The sequence below is a fragment of the Cydia amplana genome, chromosome 10 (genome assembly GCF_948474715.1).
Source record: "Cydia amplana chromosome 10, ilCydAmpl1.1, whole genome shotgun sequence".
Lineage (NCBI taxonomy): Eukaryota > Metazoa > Arthropoda > Insecta > Lepidoptera > Tortricidae > Cydia > Cydia amplana.
This window is the reverse complement of record NC_086078.1, coordinates 7301572-7316529: the sequence shown is the minus strand read 5'-3', so window position 1 is coordinate 7316529 and position 14958 is coordinate 7301572. Positions and strand designations below refer to the sequence as shown.

At 43.9% G+C, this 14958-nt stretch overlaps 2 protein-coding genes across 2 annotated transcripts in view; both read left to right on the top strand.

Moving 5' to 3' along the window:
- Positions 1-14958, top strand: part of LOC134651327 (lysine-specific histone demethylase 1A) — a 348735-nt gene that overhangs the window by 44298 nt on the left and 289479 nt on the right. The window lies entirely within an intron of this gene.
- Positions 1-14958, top strand: part of LOC134651346 (organic cation transporter protein) — a 499346-nt gene that overhangs the window by 295809 nt on the left and 188579 nt on the right. The window lies entirely within an intron of this gene.

Sequence of the window (14958 nt, the reverse complement as noted above, 5' to 3'; positions counted from 1 at the left end):
TGTTTATTAATCTTTCTATAGTACAACAGAATAATCTATGCTGAAACGCTATTTTCATATTATTACATACTTTCAGAGAATCTTTCGATTGAATGTGATTACTTATCAAAAAATATAACATCGTCGAACTAACAAAGTTATCGGTTGCAATGAAACAGTCTAATATCGTATGGATACCTTATTCGTGAATTATGCTTGTGTAAAATGTGGCGCTCGGGCGAATAAGCCGCAGATGCCGCAATTCGTAAGGAGTGCAGGCTGTTGCAGGGGTCCTTTGGCACCGTAATATAAGTTGCGGGTTTTATGCGACGAATATGATGTCATACGTGTTCATCCATTTTCATATAGTTATAAGTAATTTCTTGCTGTAACGGCTAGTCATCTATTTCAAAGCTATGTATAAATGGCAAAAGCAAACGATTCCTCATGAAAAAAGGCTTTATCTTACATGAATTAAGAAAGGCCCAAAAGTATACCATTTAGAACGAAAATGCCAAAGAAAATGAATATATATATGTAGGTACACAAACGTATTTTTAATATGCAAATGCCAATTTTTTTATTATTTTTGACCGGACGAGAACTGGATTAAATGTTTCAGAAAAAAATATCTTTTGTTTAAAAAAAAACTCAGGCTACATTTTGTTATTATAATTTTTATAATTTTCTTAAAACCTAATGAACCGAAGCATTAGTAGTCTTGTGCTAAATTTGTTATAATCTGCTTGTGTGGAAAGAAAATTAACAGTTGTATATACGACTTTTTGTTGGCATATTATATTGTATCAGTGCAAACATGTGCAAACTACATTATTACGTAAACTTTGTTTAAACTTATCTTGTTCTATATACGGTGTAATGAGAGAATTCGTGTCGTGTTTAAACTTTACCGATTTTGTGTATATTCATTTGGCGCAGAGTTTAACGCCACGGTTTCATGAATATTTTGCATGCTACCTAACGTAACCATTGTTCTCGGCCTGAATGCTGCAGCTATTTAGGTACCTAGCTAATTAATAGTAAATTATTCAATGACTCATTGGCGCCTTTACAATTGAATGATTCAATTAGAAATACTTTTAGCACAATATGTAAATCATGATAATATATACAATCTGAAGTCGCTATCAATTTAATACTATTGTAAGTTATTTATAGAATGACTAATTCAATTGTGTTACATTTGCCACAGCGAGACGGGTATAGGGAAGGCGCATCAATATTCGTACTCGCCCACGATTCCTTGTTGCGTAGGCAGAAACTGCGTACGATTCTCAAAATTTCATTCGCCACCTTGCACCACATTGTAATACTATACTTGAAGTTATGCACATAGGCAACCTTTTAGATATTATGATTAATATCTTGCATTTTAATATGTGAGACATCGCAATTATGCGTGTAAGTGTAATTGTAGTAGTTTATGTTCTTGAAATTAGCGGTATAAATATATACCCACCTAGAAACTAATTACATTCTCTGTATCACCACGGAATCGCATGCAAATATGAAGCCAGACATAAAAAGAAACATAAATGTAAGCTTTTTAATTTGTTACATAGCAGGGTCAGGATATTAGTCCGTCCCAATTTATTCCGGTTAATTATTGCTACGGGTCAGCGCTATATTTTTCCTTTAATTTCAAAATTAACGTCGCCATGTGTTTCGTATTTTAACCCTTTTGCTCTGAATTTCATTTAAGTAGGAAATAAAACAGAGTTGAATTTTTTTACCGAAGCTTATGCTGTATGTACCCCAAACAGTTAACTACAGTGTTCTCTGTATGTTTTTAAAACATTTGTGTAATTTACGTGGATATTAATATTTAGGTACGAGTCCAAATATAATGTGCGGGTGTTAGGACCGTGTTGATATTTTGTAACGGTTGTCGGGCCCGGCTGAGCCGTGTGTTCATAATGAAGCCTCTTTCCGAGATTTGTCGGGTCAGTAATTGAACACATCTGTTTCATATGAAATGATTTTACTTTTTGCAAAACTATGTATCCTTTTTAACATCGCGTGAATGTTGCCTATTTTATTATATTTAACTTTGGGTCAGTTGTTTCATATTTCACGTTTACGTAAATTATAGTTACGATTGCGAATACATTTTATTTTGAAGTTTGCTATGAAGTGACAGTGGAAGCTGCCGGCGTCATATTTAACAGTGACCTGCATGTTAGGTTCGATACAACCAAACTTTATTCCAAAACGCACAATTAGGGGTCACAAAACCGCGCGTATTTTTAGAAAGCCGGTTTTTCGGTTTTTGTGATACAGCAAAACCGGGTTTCCGGTTTTTTCGGTGATTACGATTTTACGTATAATAATTATTTTTAGGATCAAAACTTTTATATTCTGTCTTCCACGACATTTCTATTTACTTTATCTTTACCAAGAACATCAAATTCCATCAATAAAGTATTTAACAAACACGGTCATTACCTCATGGTCAGCAATTCTAAAACGGAATGCCTAAGCAAAATATTACGTGAAAACGGTGTTGACATAGTCCTCCTTCAGGAAAGACACACCGCTGATGATACCCAACTCGCTAAACGAAGTAAAATACCGGGATTTGATTTGGTAGCGGCCACTACATCAGCTGAGGATATAGGAAATCTGATGAGGAAGACGATCATGGACTGGGCAGATAGGAATAACACTTTCTTAGCCGTTTCTAACAAAGGCAAAGGAATGTTCAATTTTTTTTTATTCACTGGATGGAGAAGTGACCACCACCCGACCTAGTCTTCACAACAAGAGTAGTGGACGGTACTCCTGTGGCCGCCGAACAATACGTGCTAGTGGATTCTGTGGATTTCCCACATTTTCAACACCGCCCAGTATAAGTTGTCATAGGTCTGAAAATACCGATGGAAGTTTGCTTATGCTTATGACCTGGCCACAAGTGACACAAGAATACAGCTTGAAGAGGGACAAAAAACTCTGGAAAAGGACCTGGATCTATTAGACGACTTTCTCTGCCGGTGGCGTTTGTGCCCCAGCACTTCTAAGACCGTGGTGTCCTGCATTCACCTGTGTGCAACAAACTGGCCAAGGAGCCGAGGAGCAAGCCAGGCCAAGGAGCTGAGAGTAAAATTCAGGGCAATCTTATCAGCCACAACTTCCTAAATATCTCGGAATCACCCTGGATAGAAAAGCCTCAACTTCAAGAAGCACCTAAGTAGCCTATCTGCAAATCTAAAGACCCGTAATTGTCGCTCATCAAAATAATTAAACTATGTATTATTATGTACGTAAATAAAACTGTTAAATCGAAAAACTCGAAAAAGCCGGTTTTATCAAAGTTAAACCCCGGTTTTGGTAATTAGCTGAAAACCCGGTTTTTCCGGTTTTTTCGATTTCGGTGAAACCGGGTTTGTGACCCCTACGCACAATGAAAGAAAATAATATTGAACAAGTTCATTCTCAGCAGACATGCAATCTCATGAAATGACATCTCGCATTTCCTTTTGATATTCAAATTCTATAGTTGACATGGTTATTTACTGGCGTTTGACGTTAGAATGAAAATGTATCTAGATTTTAGCAATAAAATAAATCTTTTTAAAGCGCTTGCTGCTTGTATGTGATGAATTTGATATGCACCTCTTTCATTGGTGTTTTAAATGCAACGATTCATGCAAGTATATACTTAAGCATGCATACGAGTCAAGCGAATTATTTTTTAATCTGTGACTTTTCTGTTGCTTTATTTCATTATCATCAGGTTTATGAAAAAAAACTTGTAGAATAAAAGCAATGTAATATACAGGGTGTAATCTAAAACGTGATACAAGATAATCAAACCTGAATCTTTTCATGATTTTGAACAACTTTTACTATGGGGTAAATTTTGTAATATTAAAAAAAAATTGAGCTGTTCCATAGAAATGGTCAAGGAGAGGTAGACAAAAATGTATGGCAAAGATTTTTTTATTGTTAATTTACAAAGTTGACCCCATAGTAAAAGTTGTTCAAAATCATGAAAAGATTCAGGTTTGATTATCTTGTATCACGTTTTAGATTACACCCTGTTCAACGCGTATACGTATCGGGTTTAACAGTTCCTATTACTGTTCGCCTATACAAAAATCTTGCTACTCTAACTTAATCAACAAGTTGCAATTTATTAAAATTTATCCCATAAATTAAAATACGTCCACGGCTATTAGAGGCGTAATTTTTCTTTACAAGTTTGAGTGCGAGTCACGCAATCGTCTACCAACAAAGATGAGCCTGGATACGGGATCAGTATGTTCATAATTGTTAAATTTGCATGCATAATGGTGGCTAACAAGCGGAGATAGCAATCAGCTAGTTCGCGCGGCACCGACAAGTTGATTCTACGCAATCGACGCAACCGCCACGCTTCTTAGTGATGCCATGAGGTGTCTAAATATGTCGGCGTTTAAAACTATCGATTATATTGACGTATGATGTAACGTAAGTATTCTTATTTTTAAAATGGTTAAATATGGCAAAAAGTTAATGATCTGAAAGTCTGGATAATGTGCATTCAACATTATCCAGACTTTCAGACAGTTGCTACCTTCTTGCACTTAAATCTCTGATCTCTTGTTTAATTGACGAGTACATTATAGAATAGTTATGGTCTGAAGAAGGATATAGTGCGCGCTTTACGAGTAGCTTGTTCAACACTGACGAGGTTGCGGGGAAAAGTTTAATATACCCATATGAATAGTTTTCGAATAGATATATGTACTCAATACCCATATGAATAGTTTTCGAATAGATATATGTACTCATATATAGAAGTAGAGCATAGCTGCTTGCTTTATCTACACATAGACTTTTATTCATAACATTCTAAATATTACATGTCATAGCTATAACTTCCTCAAAGATAATAATAAAAAAACAATAAATTTGCTTATTCGTATCCATTACAATCGGTTAAATAAAGCGTACCTAATGAGAGTTTTTTTACAATCGATATAATTTTCAGATAAGCACGCGCATCCCTAGTCGTAGAGATCGGAGGGATGGGTGCGTAGCTAATTACAGTGATTAAAGAAGTTGCTGTGCAGCCCACGGGACCTTGGTCACCGATCCGAGGACCACCACAAAACCTGTGCATACGTTATTTATTCGCAGCACTTTAGCGAGTTGAATCAAATGATATAGCTAATTTAAATCACTCACTCACTCGCGACACATGTCTATTCCAAATCTGGAACGTATATTACATGATCAAAAAGCACTCTTAACTGGTGCATTCAAGTGTTCGTCTCTGCTTCGCCTCCTTAAACGATTGTAATAAAACCGAAGTACCGTCTGAATGCACATGAATAACGACACTGGCAATTAAACGCAGAAATTTATTTATAAACCCTGACGTTTAATTCAAGTTCAAATTAAATTCATAAACGTGTCTCCGTCACAATTTAGCACGGAAGTTTAAGAATTTAAGCTCCGGGTGAAATGTGTTCAACAATTTGCTGTGATCAACATACTTCGAGATAATTATATTACCTTCTAGTATTCTGTCCGTCGATATTTAACACCTTGACGTTTGCGATAAGAAGGTCGTTAACACCGTAATTATAGGGTTTCTTTTTTTATAATTGAATAGCGATTAGATGAAATTTAGATGATATTTCGCTGTTAGGTACAGTCAGGATAACATTGCGCCAAACGCTGAAATACTTTTCCAAATAAAGATACAAAGTATCTGCTACAGTTATTGTTCTACATGCTTATAGATACATATTTGTTTTTACTTTTGATGTTGACTGTACTGTTTCTATTGCATAGTTATAAAAAGTGCTTTTCATTCACCTAGGGTCAGGTGATGTTAAGTTTTACTATGAGCGTAATGTCAAACAGCTCCTTCATTTAGTCGCCGCCGATTTGCTAGCGTGACGTTGCGGTCTGCTTCGCTTCGGTTATGGAATGTTGCAGCACCAACTTCTCTCCTTATAGAGCTTAATCAACTTGCCGCCTTTCAGCCAATCTCGTTAGCGTGCTAAATTGACTTTCTTACAATTACGCGCAGCTTCATCCGCATACGCTACGCGATTAAGGTTTATAAACTCCGTAAGTCTCACGTCGTAGTAGCTCGCTAAAAGCCTCAACAACTGCATCTGCCTTTAAACAAACGCGCCTCCTAAGTGTATTACGAAGCACTAAACATTGGAATGAGTTCAACTACTTAGCGAGTAGGCAGCCTCTGTTAAAGTGGTTTCGTGCGGAGATGGCTCTCTGATGGTTTCCTCCAAGCTAGTTTGTCTTGTATCCTTCATTAAGTGGATAACAGCATGCGCTTAATTGACGACTAAGCCTAAGTCCTTTATTGTCTGTAGTAAATTGCTGAGCTTTTGAATTAATTACAATATTCGCCTAGTCACTACCTAAAACGATCAATACTAGCGTTTTGCCTACTTACATGTTTATAATATCTATTCCCATTATGTTTTGACAAGTAATATAAGCATTTGTTTAGATGCGTTAGGTAGGACTTAGTACACAATGTACCTACCTACATATCACACAAAATACAACGTTAAATATATTTATGTATAGTGTCATGTGCTCCTAAGTTGTTTACATTTATCTTAAAAAAAATTTTTTTGAAGAATGTTAGTTTCGAAATCGCCGAACAGTGAACAAGCACCTAAGGGCCCGATTCGGATTTTGAAATAGACATCTGTTAGATATCTGTTAGACAACGCCAAGATACGATAACGATATGTTTAAGATCTAACCTGTCAAATTTGACATTTGCGCGATTCTGGAGATACTCTTGAACGATTTCCACAAGCCTTGACGTTGGCGGAATCATCGACAATATCGATGGAGCCATAACACCCAAAGATTGATTTCCACAAGATTATATTAGAATGGATCTAGTACGTCTCGGCTCTTGTGAATATCTTGAAGTTCGAATACGGCAGTAAGTGTGCTCCATTCGTTTAACAATCACGTTTCAAAAAGTTTGAATCATAAGAACCTATACTATTTTACCAAATAGCTTTTGTTAGCACGTGTGTCTAATGTGTTACCCTAGCTAGCTGAACATACAAATAAACAAAATACTTTCACCTCACTTGGCATTAAATTTGTTCATAAACCTATTATATTTGGTAGTTATTGACTTTATCCAGTCCAAAAGAAACCGTTGTCAAGCAAGGCTTACTCGTAACAATGTTATCTTCCATTGCATACGTTGTGAGCTCGAACGCTAACAGCTAGTGTCAACCGTAGGTACCGTACGCCGTAGGTGGTCGGTGCCACCGTGTGTAGCATTCATTTACACTATCTATGGAGGGATGAAGTGAAGTGACGTTTTGATGCAATGAACAAGTAAAACAATGTATGCTTCAGATATGATATGAGGACTCAGTTATCCGTAACGAAACAAAACTTTTTGTTGACACTACAATTTATGTACAGTGACCCCCATGCAAACAAATTTCTATGTTATTTCTATTTCTGTCTCATGAAAATTGTTGGATATTTTAAATTGTCATAATATCCTTCTAACACGGCTGTTCCGTCTTTGTTTTAGGCTCAGTTCGCTTGACCGCAGGTCTTTCCAGAAGATTCTTGCCTTCTCATTATATTACCTGTAGGAGACGGTCGCCTACAGAGACATCTACGATAGCTCAAGGTTCAAGGGTTCAAAATCAAAAGGGGTCTGATTGTATCTGTTATAATAATGGTTCTTATGGAAATTACAAGGATCACTGTAACTTAGGTTCACGACAACACTAACTTAGGTCTAAGCTTGGGTTCTAGCCTAGGATCGGGTCACTTAGATTCGCGTTTTAATCGTTCGGGTCCTGAATAATAACTAAACTGCACGGTTTGGGTCCTGGTCACAACTAACTCGAATTTTACAGGCCCGCTCGTATTTATACGTTTGCGAGTGTAGACTTTTAGCCAATGACAATCGCAAGTTCGCGGCTCTCTCCATGGTAACTGATAGAGACCTACATAGTTTACACACACATACAAACCAAGGGACGCGTTCGATCTAGCGACTGTGATTGGCTTATGCGATTTCGGTAAAAATGCACAAGTTCAGACTTATTTGCTTGAATTTTCTCTTTCAATTTGGTAAGAATCTAGGTTTCCTACTTCGAGCTAAATCGTTCAGCTATACTATTATATGTTATTAGATGCGTCTACTTACGCTCTATAGACTGGCAATAGTTTAAACAAGTGCATGATTACGGTCTAGCTACAAGGTTCAGATTAATGAGCCAAAATCTGCCAAGAATGACAAATGCTAGGCACGCTTTCTCGCCCTACGGTTCGAGGAGAGATGTGAGAGTCTAGATTTTACCTAGATCAACACCGTTACCTTTTTCTACAATGATAATCATACGTACTTCTAGCTATAGTTCTAAGCCTGAAGTAGAAATGAGTATCAAAGTGTTTCTCCAAAATAATTAGAGAAAATTACCATTTTTATACCTGTCTAGCTCACACACTCTCTCGCTCTACTGGTGACCAATTAGAGAGCGAAAAGCTGGCTTTCGCCGTGGTATCGGCGACCACGTAAATATAAATGGAATGCAGGCATAATCGGGCTCATTATTATTATGACTGGGATAGAGACAAGGTTCTAGTACTCATTTTTAAAACTAACGGTTCAGTTAGGTCTTAACTAATTACAACTTAGGCATAATACATGATCTACCTAGGTCTTAGGCTACCTACGTTGATCAAGATCTTTATTTTAAGCTATTACAACTTAAGTAAGGAATTGAATTTATATCTTAGGGTCATCTATGTAATAATAATAGGTACGGTCGTGGTCAGCGGGTCGGCTGTCGCCCACACTCCCCTCGTCGACTTGCTATGTCGACTCTGGATCGACCGGCAAGACAGCCAGCCTGGTAGTGGGTCTTCGGAAGACGCCGCCCTTGGTCCGCACCTCCGCGCTGCGAACGCCGCCGTCTGGTCCCGGGTAGACTCGTTCGACCACGCCGCGTGGCCATACGTTGCGTGGCAGTGAGGGGTCGACGACGATGACTAGGTCGCCGACCGCTAGTGGCCGCTCGCCCGTCGCTGAGGATCGTCGCGGGGCGAGGGTGGGTAGGATCTCGCGCACCCAGCGACGCCAGAAGGAGTCAGCGAGTGCCTGGCTGACTTTCCAGGCCCGTCGGTTGACCTCGCCACAGGGACCAGTGAGAGGGGTCCCCGTGGGGCCGTTGAGCAGGAAATGGTTCGGTGTCAGCGCCTCGGGATCGCGTGGATCAACCGAGACATGTGTGAGAGGCCGAGCGTTGACGCACGCCTCGGCCTCGGCCAGTAAAGTCGCAAGCACCTCTTCCTTGGGCGCTCGCGAGTGTAGCGTGGCCATGAGAGCAGTCTTCACAGAGCGGACCATCCGCTCCCAGGCGCCGCCTTGGTTCGGGGCACCGGGGGGAATGAACCGCCAGTCCATGCGATACTGCAGGCCGTACTGCTGCAGTGCGGGCAGCCATTCTTCGTAGGCAGCCCGTAGCTCCGCCGTAGCGCCACGGAAATTGGTTCCGTTGTCGCTCCACATCGTGCGGGGCCAGCCTCGTCGCGCGGCCATGCGACGAAGTGACATGATGGCGGAGTCAGTGCTGAGGGAGTGCACCAGCTCCAGGTGCACCGCCCGGGTCGTCAGGCAGGTGTAGAGCGCCACCCAGCGCTTTTCGTGTCGCCTCCCGATGGTAATTGTAATGTGACCGAATAGATCTACACCAGTGTTCGTAAAGGGTCTACAAAATGGCTCTATGCGCGACAGCGGCAAATCTCCCATAGGCGGGGCGCGTGGATTCGCTCTTCTAATTCGACAGAGTTGACAAGCGCTAGCGATCGCACGCACAGTCGGTCTTAGGCGCAATATCCAATATTCTTGTCTAACATCGTTTACAACGCGTTCATTGTTAGCGTGCGCCGCTCTTCTATGCAGTCTAAATATAATAAGTCTGGCCAACCGGTTACGTCCGTGTAGAATGGCCGGCCTCTTGTTGATAGGCACGGGCGCGGCGTCGATGCGCCCCCGCATGCGGAGCACGTTGTCGGCTGCGAGCTCGGGGTCCAGCTCGAAGAGCGCGCTGCCTTTGGTTAGAGGCTCGCCGCGGCGGAGGCTTCGAAGCTCGTCGGCGAAGTCCTCGTTCTGCGCTCTCTGCAATAGTAAACGTTCAGCGGCCAGTATATGTTTGGTTTGTAAGTTCATCTTAGTTTTAGATTTTAGAATGTCAATAAATTGCAACATTCGTGCAGTGGCTCCCAGTAAACGGTCGTAACTTGAAAATCGGCTCACATCTGGCAGCGGTGGCGAGGCAGCCTCGCGGCTCGCAAGGCATTGTTTGACCTCCAGTACTTCTAGCTCTGGTTCTGGCTGGTTAGATGGTTCTTGTGGCCATTCTGTTGCTGGTAGCCGTAAGAAGGCGGGTCCTTGGAACCATCTGTGTGTTATGTCAAACTCACGTGTACTGTCCGCTCGAGTGGCGTCATCTGCAACGTTCTGGCGTGTCGGCACCCAACGCCACTGTTCTGGTTCCGTGAGCTCGGCGATCTCGCCCAGGCGGTGCGAGACATAGGCGCTGTAGCGGCGAGCGTTTTCTCTTACCCAGTGGAGTGTCGTTCGGCTGTCAGACCACATGACGACTTCCGCTACCTCGTACCTGTGTTGTTCTAGAATAGTCTTCTTCAGTCGAGCTCCGATCAAGGCCGACTGTAGCTCCGCTCGTGGTATCGAAATGGATCGTGTTGGCCCCACTTTAGCCTTTGCCGCGATCAGGGTGACGTAGACCTCCCCTCGTCTTTCGATACGCCAGTAAGCGACCGCTGCGTATGCTTGTGAGGACGCGTCAACAAAAATATGGAGGGTTCGTCTCACCATTTCCATAGGTCCGTAGTGGCGGGGGATGCGCAGTCCACCGACGTGTTCCAGCGCTCGCAGCCATGTCTGGAACTCCTCGCACTCGTCTGGTGGCAGCGGAGCGTTCCAATCCAAACCCAGGCTCCAGAGTCGCTGTAGCTGGATCTTTACTGTAATTGAGAAATATGAGATTATTCCCAACGGATCATAAATACTCATTACTGCGCTTAGAGTCTCTCTTTTCGTCGGAGCCCTTTTAAGCTCCTTCACCTCTCTTGGGACTCTGATCATGGTCGTGTTGAAGCCGAGATGGTCCGTTCTTGCATCCCAGGTTAGACCCAATACCTTCTGTTCCTTGTCGCCAATCGGCGCGGGTGTGTGTGCGTCGGCTCGTAGCTCATCTGGGATCCGTTCTATTCCGCGCAGTCTCGTTAGAGCCATGTTGTAGCTAGGCGGTAGTCTAGGGTCATCATCACGCCATAGTTGCCCTACTTCGTATCTTGGGCCTTCTGGTGTACTCACTTGCTTTACAGTATCGTTGAACAACCTTTGTGCTCGCTCGTCCTGCGGGCGCACCTTATCAATCAGCTTTATACGGTTTATACCGAGTGAGTCAATTTCAAAATATCGCTGCAATTGTTTGTTCAACTCACCGTCTCGTTTGCTCGCTTGTGAGAGGTGTAGCACTCGTTCAGCTCGTCGCGGGGTCTGCGGCGCGCGTCCGTATATTACCCAGCCAAGATCTATCTTAACTGCTGCGGGTTCATTTCTTGCTCCGACTCGGGTCTCAAGCGGTAATATCATGTGCCAGTTGTCCGATCCGATGAGCACTCGAGGCGTGGCCGTGTCATACGTGGCCTCCCGTAGGCCCCTCAGGTGCTTGTAGCGGTCGATCAAAGTTCTTGGCACTTGTTGAGAGTTAATACCTAGGTCTTTTACCGTTCTAAGTTGGACGAGATGCGTATGTCCCTCGATCAGCCCGCGTATCTGTACCGTCACGCGTCGGCTGGGCTCAATTGATGTCATCGGACCAATCCCGTTGATGTGTAGTGGCGCTTCGACACCCACTGCACCCACAGCGTTGGCCAGCGACTCCTCGCACAGACTAATAGTCGATCCGTCGTCACAAAGTGCGTAGCATTTGATCTCGCCTGTCGGTCCAGATAAAAGTATAGGTATTACCTTAAGTAAAACGTCTGACGGCTCCTGGTGCTCCGTGTTCAGCACGAAGTGGTGCGCTGGTGGCGCCCTCTCTCGTTCCAGTCGTTCCGCCATCATCAACGTGTGCTCCCTCTGTGCGCGCTCTGGCTCGATGGGCGCGCTGGCAGGCTTCGCTGAGGCTGCTTCGTCATGCCGTGAAGACTGTCGTTCCCTTCGTAGGAGTGTAGATTCATCATGTAGCAGCCGGTGATGCGGATGCTGGCATCCTTGCTCTCCGCACACACCTGCCTTGCAGCTGCCACGCCTGTGTTTCCTGTTAAGACATTTAAAACAAATTTTATTATTCTTCGCCCATTCCCATCGAGCCGCGACACTCATACTTAACACACGCTTACACTCTGTGGCCGGATGTACGGCACCACAACAAAGACAAGGTTCTGTTTTGTCAGTTGTATATGTTTGCACACGATTTGAGTTATTGTTATTATACTTGCGGACCGCTCCACCACTTGACAGCTGATTCGATGCCGGAGGTCGTCGACCTCCGCGCGCGTCTTCACGCGAAGGCGCCGGCGCACCGCGACGAATGCCGCCTCCGCGCGCATGGCTGTACTGTAGTTCTTTATCACTTATGTCAAGCAGGAAGTTAACCATAAGTGTGAGCTCGGATTCGGCCTCCTCGAGCTTATCTTCTGCATATTCACACCACCGCGATCGCACGTGGGGTGACAGGCGTTCCGTGATTTCTCGTATAAGGAAGGGATTATTTGCGTACGCACGTCGATCTAAACTTGCAAGTGTCGTCACAATGTTCACTACTTTAATGGCAAAGTCATTTAGGTCCACCGCACTGGGCCCTAGGTTCGGTAATTTACGTAGTTCGTTCAACGCTTTATCTATTAAAAGGTCGGATCTGCCAAAGTTTTTCTTCAAAACTCTTAATATTAACTCTGGATCAGCTGACGACGCTAACATATGCAGGACGCAATCTCTCGCTTCGCCCTTAAGACAATGTCTTAGCCGGGATAGGTTCTCCCAATTGGTAAATTTATAGCGGCTGCTTGATTCTGTATAAGCGGTATAAAATGTAATCCACTCACTGGGTAGTCCTGTAAATATGGGCAAGTCCCATACTTGCTTCGACGACGTCGGTCTACTGATCAGGGCCACTAGCTGTGTCATAACTTGTTCTAGACTTGCCGTCGCACCCGATGACTGCTCCCGTGAACTACATCTGCAGTAATCGGCACATTGCACTTTATTATTACATACTTCGTACTGTCGGCGTTCGCACGTACGGTCGCGTACCTCTGCCGGCCGCGCGGGCGGCGTGCGCACGCGGCGGCGTGCGCACGCGGCGGGTACCCGGGGTTGACTGCAATGGCGGCCGCGCAGGCCGCGCGCGCTCGGCCTCGGCTCGCGGCGCATGCGCGAACGTAGGCACGGCGTGGCGCGGGGGTCGCGGAGCAGACGCGCGGGGCCCCCCGCCGTCCGCGTCCGGACTTGTTTCGTTATTATCACTCACGTTCACATTGGTATGATTTTCTTCCAGCCAATCATTTATAGTGATATTAACCATCGATTTGTTAGACGAACTCGATCCAGTCTCTTTCCTTGCAATTTCGAGCTGACTCAGCTCGATTTGATGGTCTAGCTCTAAAAGCTCGCGTTCAATTTGAAGTTCGCGCCGGGAAATCTCAATTAGCCTCCGTTGAGATTCTTGTTGTGCGATCTGTCTACGTAGCTCCACCATAGACGTACGCGATGCTACAGATGCTCGTGAGGATCGACGGCGTTCTTTTAGCACTGGAGCAGAACTCGGCGGCGCTGCGCGGGGTTCGTGGTTCAAGGTCAGGATCGCATCCGCGCGCGCTGGTGAACCGGGGAGTGAGGCCGCTCCGGGATCAGGGAGCGGGGCCGACGGGCCAGGTTCTTGTCCTCGGGCTAACCTTTCTGGAGCCCTCCTCGGTGTTCTCGGCATTAGCAATACCGATTGGGGCGTGTCCTCTCGATCGTCGGTTGGACGGGTCTGCTCGGAGCGCGGAGCACCTCCGCCGGCCGCGGCGCGTGTCGCTGCGGCTGCGGCCTGGGCCTCGCGCTGTCGTTCCAGCTGCTGGCATTCCATTTCAGCTCGTCTGTCGCTGCTCGGGGACCGGATCGTCACGCCCATTTTAACATCATTCGTACTACACTGAATTTACGGATCTTAAAATTACACTGCACTACTGACTGTTCATGAAATAATTTTAACCGGCGATTTAACGGATCACAACATAAGTTATCCGGCTTCGCGAAGGACCACAACTGTAGGAGACGGTCGCCTACAGAGACATCTACGATAGCTCAAGGTTCAAGGGTTCAAAATCAAAAGGGGTCTGATTGTATCTGTTATAATAATGGTTCTTATGGAAATTACAAGGATCACTGTAACTTAGGTTCACGACAACACTAACTTAGGTCTAAGCTTGGGTTCTAGCCTAGGATCGGGTCACTTAGATTCGCGTTTTAATCGTTCGGGTCCTGAATAATAACTAAACTGCACGGTTTGGGTCCTGGTCACAACTAACTCGAATTTTACAGGCCCGCTCGTATTTATACGTTTGCGAGTGTAGACTTTTAGCCAATGACAATCGCAAGTTCGCGGCTCTCTCCATGGTAACTGATAGAGACCTACATAGTTTACACACACATACAAACCAAGGGACGCGTTCGATCTAGCGACTGTGATTGGCTTATGCGATTTCGGTAAAAATGCACAAGTTCAGACTTATTTGCTTGAATTTTCTCTTTCAATTTGGTAAGAATCTAGGTTTCCTACTTCGAGCTAAATCGTTCAGCTATACTATTATATGTTATTAGATGCGTCTACTTACGCTCTATAGACTGGCAATAGTTTAAACAAGTGCATGATTACGGTCTAGCTACAAGGTTCAGATTAATGAGCCAAAATCTGCCAAGAATGA